The sequence below is a fragment of the Impatiens glandulifera genome, chromosome 5, assembly GCF_907164915.1.
Source record: "Impatiens glandulifera chromosome 5, dImpGla2.1, whole genome shotgun sequence".
Lineage (NCBI taxonomy): Eukaryota > Viridiplantae > Streptophyta > Magnoliopsida > Ericales > Balsaminaceae > Impatiens > Impatiens glandulifera.
In genome coordinates, this window is record NC_061866.1 from 5229254 (window position 1) to 5247071 (window position 17818).

The window sequence follows — 17818 nt, forward strand, 5'->3', positions numbered from 1 at the left end:
ACCCATTGGTACTAGGTTAACTCCAGGCTAAGTTCATTGATCCTAGGTTCAGGGATATTTAGTCCTAGGCTGAACCTCTCGTCCTAGGTTGGACCTCTCGGTCCTAGCTCAAGAACATCGGTCGGACCTCTCGGTCCTACTGAAATTCTCGGTCTGGACCGAGGATCCTCGGTCAGATCTCTCGGTCCTAGGCTAACAAGCCTTGGTCCTTAAGAACACCAAAATTTATTTTTTTTTAATTCGTTTTTTAGCTTGGATTCTTTGATCCAAGGGTTTGGGTAACTTCACAAAGCTTCTAAGAACATGTTGATCATCATCTCAAGGTACCAATCAACGTGGATGATGATCAAATCATTCAAAACAGTTGTGATCAAAATTTGAGTTTTTTATTTTTAAGTTGTTTTGAGGAGAAATGAGCTACCCAATAACTTCTTTATATATCATATACTTGATTGGTACCAAAATAAGAACACTGATTGTTCTTTTTTACCAAATCAAAAACTAAAATTCCAATTACTTTGAAAATTTTAATTTTGATCAAACATGACCGTGATGAATCAAACATGATCTAAATAGTTTCCCAACATCATTACAATCATGTTGGAATACTTTCTAGGATGTGTTTCAAGAGAATTAATCCAAGAACAACAAATACTTTTTTATTTTTAAAATTTAAATTTGGGTTTTTTATTTTTGATTTTGAAAATTTAAATTTGGATTTTTTGTTTTAGGTTGATTGATTGTCTTTAACCTATCCAGAAAGTTCATAAATGATTCTAGGATCAATATCCAACCATAAAACACCATAAACAACAAACATACAAGCTTATGCAATTCGAAATATAAAAAATTCAAATTCAAACTGTAAATATGAATTAGAGGATGATTGAAATCTTACTAAGGATTGGAGAACACTTCTTGATCCTTAGGAAAGCTTTCGGGATGCTAAGATCCAAGATTTAAGGCTTTAAACGGATTTTTGAAAAATCTAGAAGCTTTGAGCTTCAATGATGGGTTTTCTATAAATCGTGATTTGAAGGTGGAGATTGGATTCATTTCCTTTGTAATTACTCAGGGGGCTATTTATAGCTGCCCAAGGTCGATTGTGAGTTTTAAGTGGATCGAATCAGTCAAAAACCATTAATGACGTTCGACTATTCTTGATCCCACTTGAAGATATAGGCATTGATTGTGCCTATATTTGTCGGGGAAATAATCACCGAAGTAGGATGATCATTTCAACTTTTGAATTAGTCGTTTTGGTTGAATTTGAAAGGATTTCCATTTTTTTAGAAAATTAAAACGGAGTGTTCTTATCCACTCTGGTGTCACGACGAAGAAGACAGTGGCGCATGAACGACATTGTTTTATGCGCTATAACGCGTTCCGTTGACGACCGAGCGTTCTATTAGCGTCTCAGCTAACGACCGTTAACAAATCGTCTACTTCTCGTGCGCATGCGTCCTCAGCTACAGCGGGGTACGCGGCCTGCTCCTGGCCGTTGGATGAAGATCTAATGCTCAACAAGTGGATACGGCTTCGGTTGTAGCCATCTCATAGGATTTCGGCTACACTCAATTACAAATTTTATTTTTTATTTAAAACCTTAAGAGATTGTTTGAAATTGATTTTTCTTTCACACTTTTGACTTAAATTTTGATATTTTTAAATACACAAAATATTAAAATAAATATGGCAAATATTTATCAATTTATTTTTTTTGTTGTATATAAATAATTTTGGGAGATGAAATGGGTACTTCATTTCATCCTAAATTATTTATTTTAATTTTTAAATTTTTTTCTAAATTATTTTAAGATAAATAAGAACAATATTTATTCCAAATAATTTTTTTTTATTATTTTGACAACTTTCTTTAATTATTTAGGCTTTAATTATCACAATAATTAGTCTAATTAATTATTTTAATTGGGTTTTAGCTATGGGGTTAATTACTTTGATTTATTTATTCAAAAATAAATCAAATAATTATTTTAATTTTATAAATTGGAGTGTAGATTTTTAGTGCTTAAAAAATTATTTCTTATTTTTTAGGATTTTATAGAAAATTATTTAAGCATTTAAATGAGAAAATGACTTAAAATAATCAAAGGTGGAAGAAAACATGCCCTAAGGTTAGGTTTGGAAGGACGTTCGAGTTCATATCGAAGGTTTGTAGGCTTCAGGTAAGGCTCGGGAGGAACTGATGGCTCTAGGAGACGCGAACCAGACTCAAATATACGAAGTAGAGGTTCGAGAAATAGGCTTGGTCCAAGATCGTCGGTTCATGGACCTTAGATAAGGCTCGTGAAGATCAAATACGTTAGTATGGTTCGGGCCTGGTTCAAAAACGGTAGGTGGCTTAGAGGGATTGGCCCGGCCCGAGGCGAAGGGAAAGGGAGATTAGGAGTTCGAATTCTTGTCTCCACATGTTTTATTTTATTTTCAGTCACACACCTTTAGATGTCATGAGAACAAAATTCTCGGTCGAACATGGGAAGTTGTCTTGTTTTTTCGGTAGGATCCAATGCGTGGCCTTGGAAGTTAGACGCTATTTCTCGGTCAGATGAAAATCCATTCCCCTGTGTTGTCATCTCGTCGCGACTTCAACCAATAATAAGTTCCAAAATCATAAATTACATCTTCTCTGTTAGTTCACCAAATTGATCATGGGTTGTTCTCCTAATGAGATAAGGAACACAATTACATCTTCCTTAAGCCATCATTCAACATGTATGAGAATCAAGATGATTTGGTAGAATGTTCTTTGCATTTGTCAATTTTGTGAGATTTAGGTTACCTTTTTTAAATCCGAGACTATATGATTGTTCCTTAGTTTAGTGAGACCGTAAATACATTTGATACCCTAAAATTACCTGAAATGACCAACATCTATTTTTGGCCAAAATTTAATGACTTAGTTATAAACTGAACACGGCATGGTTTCTTGCTTTAGATCAATTCTATATTGATGTTAGAGTGTGTTGGAATCATCTAACGCAAACAAGAGTCCCCAAGATGATGATCCCGTTATTTCAATTTTTAAATGAAATTTAGTGGTTTCTTATTTTAGACCAATTAGGTTGTTTCAATTAGGTAGAAAGTTCACTTAAGGAATTTAGAACTCAACTATACAATTAAATCAAAGAATTAAGCAAGAATTTAAAAGACCAAAACAATAACAACAAGAAAATTGAAATTACTGTAACTTTTATTAAGAAGAAAATTGTGGCTTGAACGACACGATCAACACGAACAGAAAGAACAACACGATCGACATGGTATCAAGGTCGCGGTTTCGCTTGTTGTGGTCGCGGTTGTTAGTCACTCAAAGTCGTTTGTCAAATCAAGAACGTGCGCACGATCGACACAAATGACATGGTATCGACTCTAATAACTAAGTCGTTCATTCATATTCAAAGCTTTATTGGAAGGTTAGAGTTTCTAATTTACCCTATTCTGTAATAGTTAGGGTTTCTAGTGTACCATATTCTGTTATTGCTCAGTTTTGTTGTTGTGTTCTGCTATTAATCAAAATGGAAAGAATGAAAAGCATTAAGAATAAGAAAGTTAGAGGATTTGTGATGGAAGGTTTAAGGGAGATAGCTGAAAAAGAAATCGATAGGATTACTGAAAAAATTATCCATGAAAAACAGGAATGCAGCAAAAGTAAAGAACCAATTACTGATATAAATTCTGAAGAAAGTGCAGTAGGAAAACATGGGGAAAATGAAGGAATATAAAAGATTGGGTATAATGAAAGAGCAAACATCTTTGGACTTAGAAATTAAATCATGAAGTTACTGATGCATACAAATAAAGGAGAGATTGTGCTCAACAAAGAAAAAATACAGCAAACAACCGTTCAATTGAATATACATTATCTTCAAGATTGGAACCTACCGAAGAAGGAAGAATACAAAAATATAGTAAACTGGTCAGTGGAAACAATGAGGGAGCTAATGAAGTCCCCAAAATCAAAGACCTATACTATCAGGAGCAATTCCAACTGAAAGGTAAATGAAGTTTGGAAAAAAATGCAGAAAAGAAAGTAGAAGATCATGCATACAAATGTCAAATCTACTTGGGTGAATTTAAAACAAAAGTCGAGATTCTCAATTCTCCTTTTGAATTTAAATTGTCCACTGAAGTGGAGGAGAAATGCGTCAAAGAATGGGAAAATATAATTTTTGGGAACTACATAGGAAAGAACTGTGTATCTTTCCCAGACACTAAAGAATCACTAATGAACTAGTGGGAGCAGAAAGGACTAGAGAATGTTTCTGCAAACATCCACGATCTCTATTTTCTACAATTCAAAAAGGGAACGAACTTGGATGATATTCTGAAAATTGGGAATATTTATATTGGATCAAACCATATGAAGTTGGAGAGATGGTCTGAAGAATTGAGTCTTCTAAGCAAGCCAAAGGAAACAACCCAAATATGGTTCAAACTTAGTAGCATCCCAGAACACATGTATAATGCAGAAGCTCTAAGTCACTTTTCTAGTCTATTGGGGAAACTATTATATATGGACCCAATTATAGAGGGAGAAGAGCACCTTACTTTTGCTAGAATAAATATTGAAGTGCATCATCAAAGTACACTACCAAAGAACATGACAGTTATTGTTGAGGATTGTGATGCAAATGGAATATGAACCTCAAGTTGTTGTTGAAGAAACTCAAGAGAAAAACACTCAGAATTTCAAAGCTGAAACAGAGTATTCAAAAGTCGATAAAGAATTTTTCAAAACCGATATGGAGTCTGAAGCTGAAGCTAAAGATAAGGAAGACAAGAATACATAAATTCAAGTTGAAGATAACAAAGGTAAAAGCTCTGAAATTTTCAAAAACAATTCTTTCTATCAAATCAGAACGAGCTCGTACAAAGAGAGAATTCAAAATGAGAAACAAAAATATTCATAATTCTCTTCAATACAATCTCCTTTTATTGTTAGAAGAGGAAGAGGAAGAGGAAGAGGAAGAGGAAGAGGAAGAGGAAGAGGAAGAGGAAGAGGAAGAGGAAGAGGAAGAGGAAGAGGAAGAGGAAGAGGAAGATGAAGAGGAAGAGGAAGAGGAAGAGGAAGAGGAAGAGGAAGAGGAAGAGGAAGAGGAAGAGGAAGAATGCATCTCAATGAAAATAGATGACATGCAAAAATCTCAAGCTGGGATGGTTATGTTTGAATGTAATATTTTCTGTTTGTAATCTCTGTTTTTTAGAATGTATGAATGCTAATAATTAGTTTTTTAGGTTCTTTTAATTGTCATCCTTAATCATAGCTAGGGTTTGTCTAGCTTTAATTTCGGACCCTCCCACTTTTGGGATTTTAATGAAATGATTTTAACCGTTTTCCTCCAAAAATATTGTGGCTTACAAATGCGTTGAGAAGGCTTAGGAATGCTAAGAAACTTTTTGCAAAGTTGAGGATGCACTTATGAGTCTATACTAATTCAAAGAATTCCTTAAATTAGTTTAAAAGTTTCCTACTCAAATTGAAGGTGTTCGGACGTTAATCTAGCTCTATATGGTGATATGTTGGAGCATGTTGTGTCGTTGGATCATATATGTTGATCACGCGGAAGCGAATGAATCACTCGACCGATCAAAGTAATTCAATGGTTATTGGACTCCTTTTTCATCTGGTTTAACTTCACCTTCTGTTTGAATTCTAGTTTTTTTTGTCTAGATGATCAAAATAAATCTGGTTGACGAAGTCTATTTGGATTTTTTTACAATTCCTGTAAAATAATATAAAAATTATATTAATACCAAAATCAAATAAACTCATTCCACTTAGTATATTTATTGATGGGGTAAATATTATTTTTATTTATAAAGTTGGATAGAGGTGTCAAATTTGTTTATTAAATTATAAAATTTTATCTATGTATACAAATTTGTCAAAAGTGTCAAATTTATTTAACTTAACAGAAATCTATAACGACGTTAAAATATAGTTCAGTTGTCCCTAACATGTCATATTCACCTATATTTATATTTATATATATATATATATATATTATTTTTATAGCCAAAACTTTCATTTCAAACTGACATTATAATTAAAAAAAGGAAATAAAACGTCAACCATAAGCTTAGTTTCCTATTTGAATCTGAATTAAAAATTTCGATATCAACTTTAGACCAAACATCGACTTCGTCTTATTCATGTAACGAAGTCATTATCAGGACTTCAATGATTGAACCGTGAAGAAATTTATTAGAAAGTGAATGAAGACTTTAGAGAATGAAAAAACTTAAATGAAATTCTGTCTATTGAACTTGTTGAAATAAGAACATGATTACAACTTATATAAATTAATAAAACTTAAACATTAAAATAAGAGACTTAAAGAGTCTCATTAACTAGAGATAAGACTAAGAGACTTGGACAATCTAAGAGACTCTTAAATAACAAAAAGACACATTAATTATTATTATTACTTTAATTTCTAACACTTTAGTGGATCAACAATTTGCCGATAACGAATTTTTCTTGCATAAAAGCGCTTTCAAAACACCGAACATCGTTGGATAATTCTTCTTGACATCGATATGCGCTGATCAACTTCTTATCTGAAGACCAAAAGCGAATGTGCACCTCAAACCTATAGCCTTCTTCTCCAACAACGAACAATGACGGACTCAACGAATGTTAATCGGAGATGAGAAAGAATGAGCATGGCGTAGATTGATATCTAAGCTAATTGTAACAATCTCTAACATAATGTCTATTAATTAAGATTTTACCTAATATATAATCAAACAGCCATACATGTTGAACGAACAAATGCATACATAATGTTAATTAATGAATGTAATTCTTAATAACGATTAATGCAGTTGATGATTGAAGATTATTGAGACATTATTTAGAGTTTAATGAATGCAATAGACTTTGCCTTAAAAGGTGAAGATGTTACGCAACAAAGGAGAAAGGAATTATGATCGCTTGTGGATGTCGTCGTCGGGGAAGACAACTGATGCATACAAATAAAGGAGAGATTGTGCTCAACAAAGAAAAAATACAGCAAACAACCGTTCAATTGAATATACATTATCTTCAAGATTGGAACCTACCGAAGAAGGAAGAATACAAAAATATAGTAAACTGGTCAGTGGAAACAATGAGGGAGCTAATGAAGTCCCCAAAATCAAAGACCTATACTATCAGGAGCAATTCCAACTGAAAGGTAAATGAAGTTTGGAAAAAAATGCAGAAAAGAAAGTAGAAGATCATGCATACAAATGTCAAATCTACTTGGGTGAATTTAAAACAAAAGTCGAGATTCTCAATTCTCCTTTTGAATTTAAATTGTCCACTGAAGTGGAGGAGAAATGCGTCAAAGAATGGGAAAATATAATTTTTGGGAACTACATAGGAAAGAACTGTGTATCTTTCCCAGACACTAAAGAATCACTAATGAACTAGTGGGAGCAGAAAGGACTAGAGAATGTTTCTGCAAACATCCACGATCTCTATTTTCTACAATTCAAAAAGGGAACGAACTTGGATGATATTCTGAAAATTGGGAATATTTATATTGGATCAAACCATATGAAGTTGGAGAGATGGTCTGAAGAATTGAGTCTTCTAAGCAAGCCAAAGGAAACAACCCAAATATGGTTCAAACTTAGTAGCATCCCAGAACACATGTATAATGCAGAAGCTCTAAGTCACTTTTCTAGTCTATTGGGGAAACTATTATATATGGACCCAATTATAGAGGGAGAAGAGCACCTTACTTTTGCTAGAATAAATATTGAAGTGCATCATCAAAGTACACTACCAAAGAACATGACAGTTATTGTTGAGGATTGTGATGCAAATGGAATATGAACCTCAAGTTGTTGTTGAAGAAACTCAAGAGAAAAACACTCAGAATTTCAAAGCTGAAACAGAGTATTCAAAAGTCGATAAAGAATTTTTCAAAACCGATATGGAGTCTGAAGCTGAAGCTAAAGATAAGGAAGACAAGAATACATAAATTCAAGTTGAAGATAACAAAGGTAAAAGCTCTGAAATTTTCAAAAACAATTCTTTCTATCAAATCAGAACGAGCTCGTACAAAGAGAGAATTCAAAATGAGAAACAAAAATATTCATAATTCTCTTCAATACAATCTCCTTTTATTGTTAGAAGAGGAAGAGGAAGAGGAAGAGGAAGAGGAAGAGGAAGAGGAAGAGGAAGAGGAAGAGGAAGAGGAAGAGGAAGAGGAAGAGGAAGAGGAAGAGGAAGAGGAAGAGGAAGAGGAAGAGGAAGAGGAAGAGGAAGAATGCATCTCAATGAAAATAGATGACATGCAAAAATCTCAAGCTGGGATGGTTATGTTTGAATGTAATATTTTCTGTTTGTAATCTCTGTTTTTTAGAATGTATGAATGCTAATAATTAGTTTTTTAGGTTCTTTTAATTGTCATCCTTAATCATAGCTAGGGTTTGTCTAGCTTTAATTTCGGACCCTCCCACTTTTGGGATTTTAATGAAATGATTTTAACCGTTTTCCTCCAAAAATATTGTGGCTTACAAATGCGTTGAGAAGGCTTAGGAATGCTAAGAAACTTTTTGCAAAGTTGAGGATGCACTTATGAGTCTATACTAATTCAAAGAATTCCTTAAATTAGTTTAAAAGTTTCCTACTCAAATTGAAGGTGTTCGGACGTTAATCTAGCTCTATATGGTGATATGTTGGAGCATGTTGTGTCGTTGGATCATATATGTTGATCACGCGGAAGCGAATGAATCACTCGACCGATCAAAGTAATTCAATGGTTATTGGACTCCTTTTTCATCTGGTTTAACTTCACCTTCTGTTTGAATTCTAGTTTTTTTTGTCTAGATGATCAAAATAAATCTGGTTGACGAAGTCTATTTGGATTTTTTTACAATTCCTGTAAAATAATATAAAAATTATATTAATACCAAAATCAAATAAACTCATTCCACTTAGTATATTTATTGATGGGGTAAATATTATTTTTATTTATAAAGTTGGATAGAGGTGTCAAATTTGTTTATTAAATTATAAAATTTTATCTATGTATACAAATTTGTCAAAAGTGTCAAATTTATTTAACTTAACAGAAATCTATAACGACGTTAAAATATAGTTCAGTTGTCCCTAACATGTCATATTCACCTATATTTATATTTATATATATATATATATATTATTTTTATAGCCAAAACTTTCATTTCAAACTGACATTATAATTAAAAAAAGGAAATAAAACGTCAACCATAAGCTTAGTTTCCTATTTGAATCTGAATTAAAAATTTCGATATCAACTTTAGACCAAACATCGACTTCGTCTTATTCATGTAACGAAGTCATTATCAGGACTTCAATGATTGAACCGTGAAGAAATTTATTAGAAAGTGAATGAAGACTTTAGAGAATGAAAAAACTTAAATGAAATTCTGTCTATTGAACTTGTTGAAATAAGAACATGATTACAACTTATATAAATTAATAAAACTTAAACATTAAAATAAGAGACTTAAAGAGTCTCATTAACTAGAGATAAGACTAAGAGACTTGGACAATCTAAGAGACTCTTAAATAACAAAAAGACACATTAATTATTATTATTACTTTAATTTCTAACACTTTAGTGGATCAACAATTTGCCGATAACGAATTTTTCTTGCATAAAAGCGCTTTCAAAACACCGAACATCGTTGGATAATTCTTCTTGACATCGATATGCGCTGATCAACTTCTTATCTGAAGACCAAAAGCGAATGTGCACCTCAAACCTATAGCCTTCTTCTCCAACAACGAACAATGACGGACTCAACGAATGTTAATCGGAGATGAGAAAGAATGAGCATGGCGTAGATTGATATCTAAGCTAATTGTAACAATCTCTAACATAATGTCTATTAATTAAGATTTTACCTAATATATAATCAAACAGCCATACATGTTGAACGAACAAATGCATACATAATGTTAATTAATGAATGTAATTCTTAATAACGATTAATGCAGTTGATGATTGAAGATTATTGAGACATTATTTAGAGTTTAATGAATGCAATAGACTTTGCCTTAAAAGGTGAAGATGTTACGCAACAAAGGAGAAAGGAATTATGATCGCTTGTGGATGTCGTCGTCGGGGAAGACAAACTAGTCTGTCAGAGCAATTCTCGTAATTCCCTCTCGTTCTCTAAGATCTCTCTAGTGACTCTCTCTCTTTATGTTTTAGGAAATTTATTAATAATTCCTTCAAATGTGAAGTAACCTCCCTTAAATACCAAAATGAAGGGTTACTTTGGGGATTTCCCCTTTTGATTGGTTACCTACTTAGTGAGTCAATTGGATCGCGGCACGGGCTTGAACTGAGTCATGGATGAGTGGGCTAAATAGGTAACTCGTTAATATGCATTCTTCAACTTGAATTAGCATGTTTCATGACTTGTAGTCCAAGTTAGAATTTTTTTTAAGTTAGTCATCTTTTCACTTTTGTCTTCAATGTGCATTGTTCGAACACAAACTTTGTCAAGACATCCTGGGCGACTCAGGCCATGCCAAAGATTGAGCTTGGGCTCCTTGGAAAGGTGTGAATTCCATATACAAATTTATTTTTGTGTACCAAGGTTAAAACAGAATACATGTCCATGCATTTTTCGATGAAACATCTATGGCCCTAAATTGAGTGAATTGGCTTACGAGCAACTTAGAGTGGGTTGTAGGTCAAACCACGGGCACTTCTTGATATCATTGAAAAGCTGACATAAAGACCTTTCTATTGATATCTTATTTATCTTGAATGCTTGAGTATAAGTGAAGTTATAAACTTTCAAAGTGCCACCTAACATCGGTTTTCTCTAGGAGCTAAGTTAGTGCATTTGTATCACCTTGTGAGGACATGGAAGACCCATTATACATCGAATGACGACATCAGACCGGTGTCATTCGATCTATATGTGTCTTATATTTCCACACATAGGTAGAAATCTATTTTTGAAGCACTATAGATCAAGTTATGGATTTTAAACCGAAGGTATGCTAGTTTTGTCCAATTTGGGCACCTTGCCTTGTTTCGAAGTTGTGTTGCGTTCGAGGACTTTAAACCAAAATCGGACTAAGTGGTATTGTAGATAACTCTCCTATATTTCCAAATCATTTGAAATCATCTAAATTTATCAAGTATTGAGGTCAAAATGATTTTTTAAAGTTGAGGCATGAGCTTGATCTTCCTTCAGCTCAAAGCTACCAAATGAAGAAAACACCTTGATTTCTTCATGTGTATGGGATTTTTGGAAGGGACGATGATGTCACTCTGTTTTGTTGACTAATCCAAGAACGTTGAATGCGAGTTCACCAGCGTTGACCGAATTTAAATCATCCGAGCTAACTTGATTATCTTCTTTTAGTCCTTATAACATTTTCCTGCAAAATTGAAAAAACAAACAATATTATACTTAAAATTCATGATTTTCTGAGCCATTTAATATAAATGTGTCAAATCTCTCAAATTTTGAGTATTTTGCGAGGTCGCGTTTGGACACGAAAACAATCGTTTAAATAGTTGTTTTGTACATTTTACAAAATAGCAATATTATACTCAAAATTCATCTTTTTCAAACCGGTCAATCTGAAGGTATTGTTTCATCCAAATTTTAAATATTTTCAAAAATTGACGTTTAGACCAAGTTAAAAAGGTTTTCATGTTTTTTGGTCTCCTAATTTAGTAATCAAGTATGATCATCTTACTAGACCGAGAAAATTTATTTTAATTTTTTTGTGTAAAAATTGGGTATCTACAGAGTTAGTCAAACGTTTTCACTATGTTGGGAGCTTAGACATGATGAAACTCTTTTCTATAGTTAGTTTGGAGAAATTCTTGAAATAAAGATTATTAAAATAACTAGCATTTAGCCCGTGCATTTGCACGAGTAATAATATAAAAAATTGTGAAAAAAATTACGGATAACATTTTTAATTTTATTTTTAACCGTTTTAAATTTATGGATGGGTCAACACATAATCCGACCCAAGTATCCATTTACTGAACATTATTATATATTAGTTAGTTAAAAAGTTGAACTTATATTAATGTTAAAACGTCCCGCGTTTATCAAATTTGGTGTTGAATTTAAAATATAAAGTCTTTGTAGCCTAGTTGGTTAAAGAGTTGTACTTGTTTTGTTAGATTGCAAGTTCGAAACATACCTCTAGCATTTTTAATTTTATTTTTAACCGTTTTAAATTTAAAAACGGGTAAACCCACAATCCGACCCAAGTATCCAAATTAACCACAGCTCTCGACCCGGCAATCCGGACACTTTAAAAATTAAGCATCATTATATATATATATATAGATTAGTTAGTTAAAAAGTTGAACTTATATTAATGTTAAAACGTCCCGCGTTTATCAAATTTGGTGTTGAATTTAAAATATAAAGTCTTTGTAGCCTAGTTGGTTAAAGAGTTGTACTTGTTTTGTTAGGTTGCAAGTTCGAAACATACATCTAGCATTTTTAATTTTATTTTTAACCGTTTTAAATTTAAAAACGGGTAAACCCACAATCCGACCCAAGTATCCAAATTAACCACAGCTCTCGACCCGGCAATCCGGACACTTTAAAAATTAAGCATCATTATATATATATATAGATTAGTTACTTAAAAAGTTGAACTTATATTAATGTTAAAACGTCCCGCGTTTATCAAATTTGGTGTTGAATTTAAAATATAAAGTCTTTGTAGCCTAGTTGGTTAAAGAGCTGTATTTGTTTTGTTAGGTTGCAAGTTCGAAACATACCTCTTGTATTTTTAATTTTATTTTTAACCATTTTAAATTTAAAAACGGGTAAACCCACAATCCGACCCAAGTATCCAAATTAACCACAGCTCTCGACCCGGCAATCCGGACACTTTAAAAATTAAGCATCATTATATATATATAGATTAGTTAGTTAAAAAGTTGAACTTATATTAATGTTAAAACGTCCCGCGTTTATCAAATTTGGTGTTGAATTTAAAATATAAAGTCTTTGTAGCCTAGTTGGTTAAAGAGTTGTACTTATTTTGTTAGGTTGGAAGTTCGAAACATACCTCTAGCATTTTTAATTTTATTTTTAACCGTTTTAAATTTAAAAACGGGTAAACCCACAATCCGACCCAAGTATCCAAATTAACCACAGCTCTCGACCCGGCAATCCGGACACTTTAAAAATTAAGCATCATTATATATATATAGATTTCTTGAGAGAGTTAATCGAGATGAAGATGATAGTTGAAGTATATAAGAAAATTATGTGATTTACACTTGACAAGAGACAAGTTAATTCTCATGTCATTTACAACTTTGTATGAAGTTGATAGTTGAGAACAGGGACGGACCCAGGATTTTGAACTGGAGTGGGTTTGAAAAAAATTTAGGGTGGGCTTAAAATAATAACGAGAAAATTTTGAAAAAAAACAAGTATATAAAGTAAGGTTTTACCATTTTTTTAATAATTAGATAAAAAACAATAAATTATATTAAATTTTGTTAAGAAATGAAGGGTAATGTCATATATTTCTAGCGTATATATATATATATATATATTTGGGGCACCCGAGCCCCTACATAGATTCGTCCCTGGTTGAGAAGAGAGAAAATTGAATAGGTTGGTTCAATTGTGAGAGGAAAATATCAAGTAAGTGTTGGGATCAAACTAATTCTATTATTTAAATGGAAATGATATTTGGACAAATAAAATTCACACAAAATTCAAATGTGAATTAATAGTGAAATTTAATCCAAATGAAATTCACACCAAATTCAAATATGAATTAATTTAGAAATTTAATCCAAATGAAATTTACACCAAATTCAGATGTAAATTAATATAAAATTAATTCAAAATAAATTCACACCAAATTCAAATGTGAATTAAAGTGAAATTAATCCAAATGAAATTCACATCAAATTCATTATGAATTAAGGTGAAATTTAATCCAAATGAAAATGAATTTTGTTAACTGTTACAATTAACATTAATACATAGAAAGGAGGCAATTAACAAATCTATATATATATAATGATGTTTAATTTAAAGTGTCCGGATTGCCGAGTCGAGAGCTGTGGTTAATTTGGATACTTGGGTCGGATTGTGGGTTGACCCGCCTTTAAATTTAAAACGGTTAAAAATAAAATTAAAAATGCTAGAGGTATGTTTCGAACTTGTAACCTAACAAAACAAGTATAACTCTTTAACCAACCAAGCTATAAAGACTTTATATTTTAAATTCAACACCAAATTTGATAAACGCGGGACGTTTTAATATTAATATAAGTTCAACTTTTTAACTAACTAATCTATATATTTATATAATGATGCTTAATTTTTAAAGTGTCCGGATTGCCGGGTCGAGAGCTGTGGTTAATTTGGATACTTGGGTCGGATTGTGGGTTGACCCGCCTTTAAATTTAAAACGGTTAAAAATAAAATAAAAATGCTAGAGGTATGTTTCGAACTTGCAACTTAACAAGAACAAGTACAATATTTTACCAACTAGGCTACTAAGACTTTATATTTTAAATTCAACACCAAATTTGATGAACGCGAGACGTTTTAACATTAATATAAATTAAATTTTTTAACTAACTAATATATATATATAATGATGTTGAGTAAATGGATACTTGGGTCGGAATGTGGATTGACCCACCCATAAACTTAAAACGATTAAAAATAAAATTAAAAATGTTATCCGTAATTTTTTTTCACGATTTTTTATATTATTAATCGTGCAAATGCACGTGCTAAATGCTAGTGATTTTAATTGCTATTGTAACTATAAAATACTTATTGTTGGATGAAACTTGCAAGGATGATAAAAGGCAAGCAAGGATAACCGTTGAATGTATGGATGATGGATTAGTGGTCATTGGATTAAATAATTGATTCTAAGTTTGATTTTCAACTATAAATATCCCTTCACCTTGTATTCCTCTCTACACATCATCTCTCACTCTAAAATTCTAAAGTCTTTCCTTATCTTTGTGAGTGTTCTTCGAGTTTCTTGACTCGATCATTTATGTGCGAAATTCGGTGACTGTGATTCAAGTACTTTTGTCCAGTTAATTGTTGTAGTGGTTTTTTTGTGTTAAATCATTGCAGATTCCGTTGTACCTTGGGAAGCAGTCACCGACGAAACTCTCCAGTACGAACGGGAGACGGTAACACTGTTTTAAGGGAACTGTGATTTCACAAGCCTATGAGCAAACAAGAATATTTTTCTTCATCTCATTAAATAATCTATTGTATATGTTCTATTATTATTGTATTGTATTCATATAATATTTACGTGTAATTGTTACGAGATAAGATTGTCAACAATAAGTTGTCTGTTTCTATTTACGTTAAGAAACAAATTAAATCTATAATTAGAAAAAATCAAACTTGTTGGTTGATTGTGAGAATATGAATCAAGATGCGGTTTGATCATAGAAAATAAATTAGGCATGTTACGAGTTTGTATTTACATTGAAAAATAAATTGTGATCTAGCATTGAGGAAATTGGACACCTTGATATTGATTCAACTTTTTTATTATATTTTCGCCCGAGTACATTCCTCGAATTTGATGGTATCCCGAGCGCAAGTCTAGCTTAGAAAAGACATGTGCTCTAATGAGAAGATGGATTTAGTTGCGGTTCGATCACGAAGGAAAAAATCAAGTTTGATTTTATCTCTACGTTGAGAAACAAATCATGACCTAGTGTTGTAAAAAGTCGAACATGTTAGTATGATTGTGAGAAGAAGAATTGTATTGCATTTAAATCACGGAGTAAAGATTATAATTTTATTTTGACGTGAAGAAACAAAGTGTAACCTAAGATAATATTCTCGTAGAGATTGTTTGGGTTTTTGCACATTAGCTTATAATTTTATGTTTAGTTTAATAATAATTTAATTTATACTTTTACAAGTAAAAAGGTTGTAACTTAATATTATTTTAAATATAAGGTAATAATACAGCCAAGAAACAAAATAAGTAGTCTAGTTGGCATATTTGTAAACAGAAAATGTTACGTCAGTTATAAATTGTTTATTTTAAAATAATTTAAACTTAAAAGGTTTATATAAAAGATATCAAAATTTGTTAAAAAATGATAGGGAGAGCGACGTTGGGGCAGCAACACCTCACCTGACAGGCTGACAGCCACGGTGGACTAAAAAAAATATTTTTTTTTTTAATCCCTTAATTTTTTTTTAATCCATCTTCGTTCCCTCTCTTTTTCACTCTCTCCATTTTCGATTTCTGAGTTTTGAATTGTTCGTCTTCCTTCTTCCGCGATTTCGGCTTTCTTCTTCCTTCTTTCTTACGCGACTTCGGACTTTCATAAATAGTACTTTCCGATAATAAATCATAAGATATTTGGGTTTTTTAAGGAAGACAAATTCGTTTATTTCGCGATTTCAGATGAGTCTCTTGGTAATTGAGGTGTTTATAAGTTTTTAGAAACTATTATAGATAAATTCATAAAAATTATGAATAACAGTCGTAGAAAAAACATGATAAATCTTAATGTTCTTGCTTTGCAAGAACAATTTAGGTTTGTTATTCATAGCCTGATTGTTTCTTTAGATAAGGCTGCAACCATGTTATTCATAGTTGATTATTCATATATTATTATTCATAGATTGATTGTTTCATAGGCTACTTAAAATCTTCTCGAACATTATCATGTTTCTTCCCGAACATGACCATATTCGGGAAAAATATTTAGAACATGGTAATGTTCTGGAAAAATATTTTTGAACATGATTGTCTTGTTCGCAGTAGTCGTCTTCTTCGTAATGGACTTCACGGTGGTTTTCTTTGCATTAGTCATCTTTTATGTCATCATTTGCTTCGATTTGGGTTTCTCATTGAGAGAGAAATCTAAAGCTCTTTTCGATAGGAGAAGGCTATTATTTGATCATAGTTTGACTATGATTTAATCAAAATGGAAGAAATTAAAACTCGCCATTTTTTTTTCTCTCTCATCTATCGTGGCTTTTTTTCACTCTAGCAGTCAGGTGGGAGGTCGCTAAGGAGTCGCTGTCCTAGCGTCACTCTCCCTATCATTCCTCAAAAGTCAGTTCAAATTGGAATTATTTAAAGAAATTTAGAAGGAGAAAAACATAATTACTGATTTTGAGGAAATGGTTATTAATTTTTAAAAAAAACACTTAAAGTGTATTGATTTATTTAAATAAAATATAAAATAATAATTTAAAATATAAAAAATAAAATTAATATTTTGATGAATGAATTGTGAGTGACATAATAGATGAGGGAGGAGTGAAAAGACGTTTAATTTTGTTTGGGTTGTTAATATAACTAACTGAAGCATTAATTAGTTTATGATCAATCTATCGTCAATCTATCGTCAATGTATATTAGCACATTTTTTATTGCTAAAATATAACCTTAATATTTATCAACATACATAAGACCACAAAATTTTATTGTGAAATTTTAATAACTTCAAGTTCAATATTTTGAAATAAGAATTAATAAACTGAATTTGACAAGAAAACTATGATGTATACTGTAGTTGACTAATAATAAAAATATATTACTAAATTATAAAAATATTAGTAAATTAACTAAGTAGGAAATAGTATAATAATTTATTGATGTAAAGTTTTACTAAATTAAAAAAACACTGTTATATGTATATATATTTTATATTATTATATAAATATATTTGCAATACAATTTCCAACATAAAAATAAAATGAAATTTGTATTACAAATAAAATAATATTATGATTAGTCGGTCCATCTTTTACCAATACACTAACTTTTAACTAAAAATAA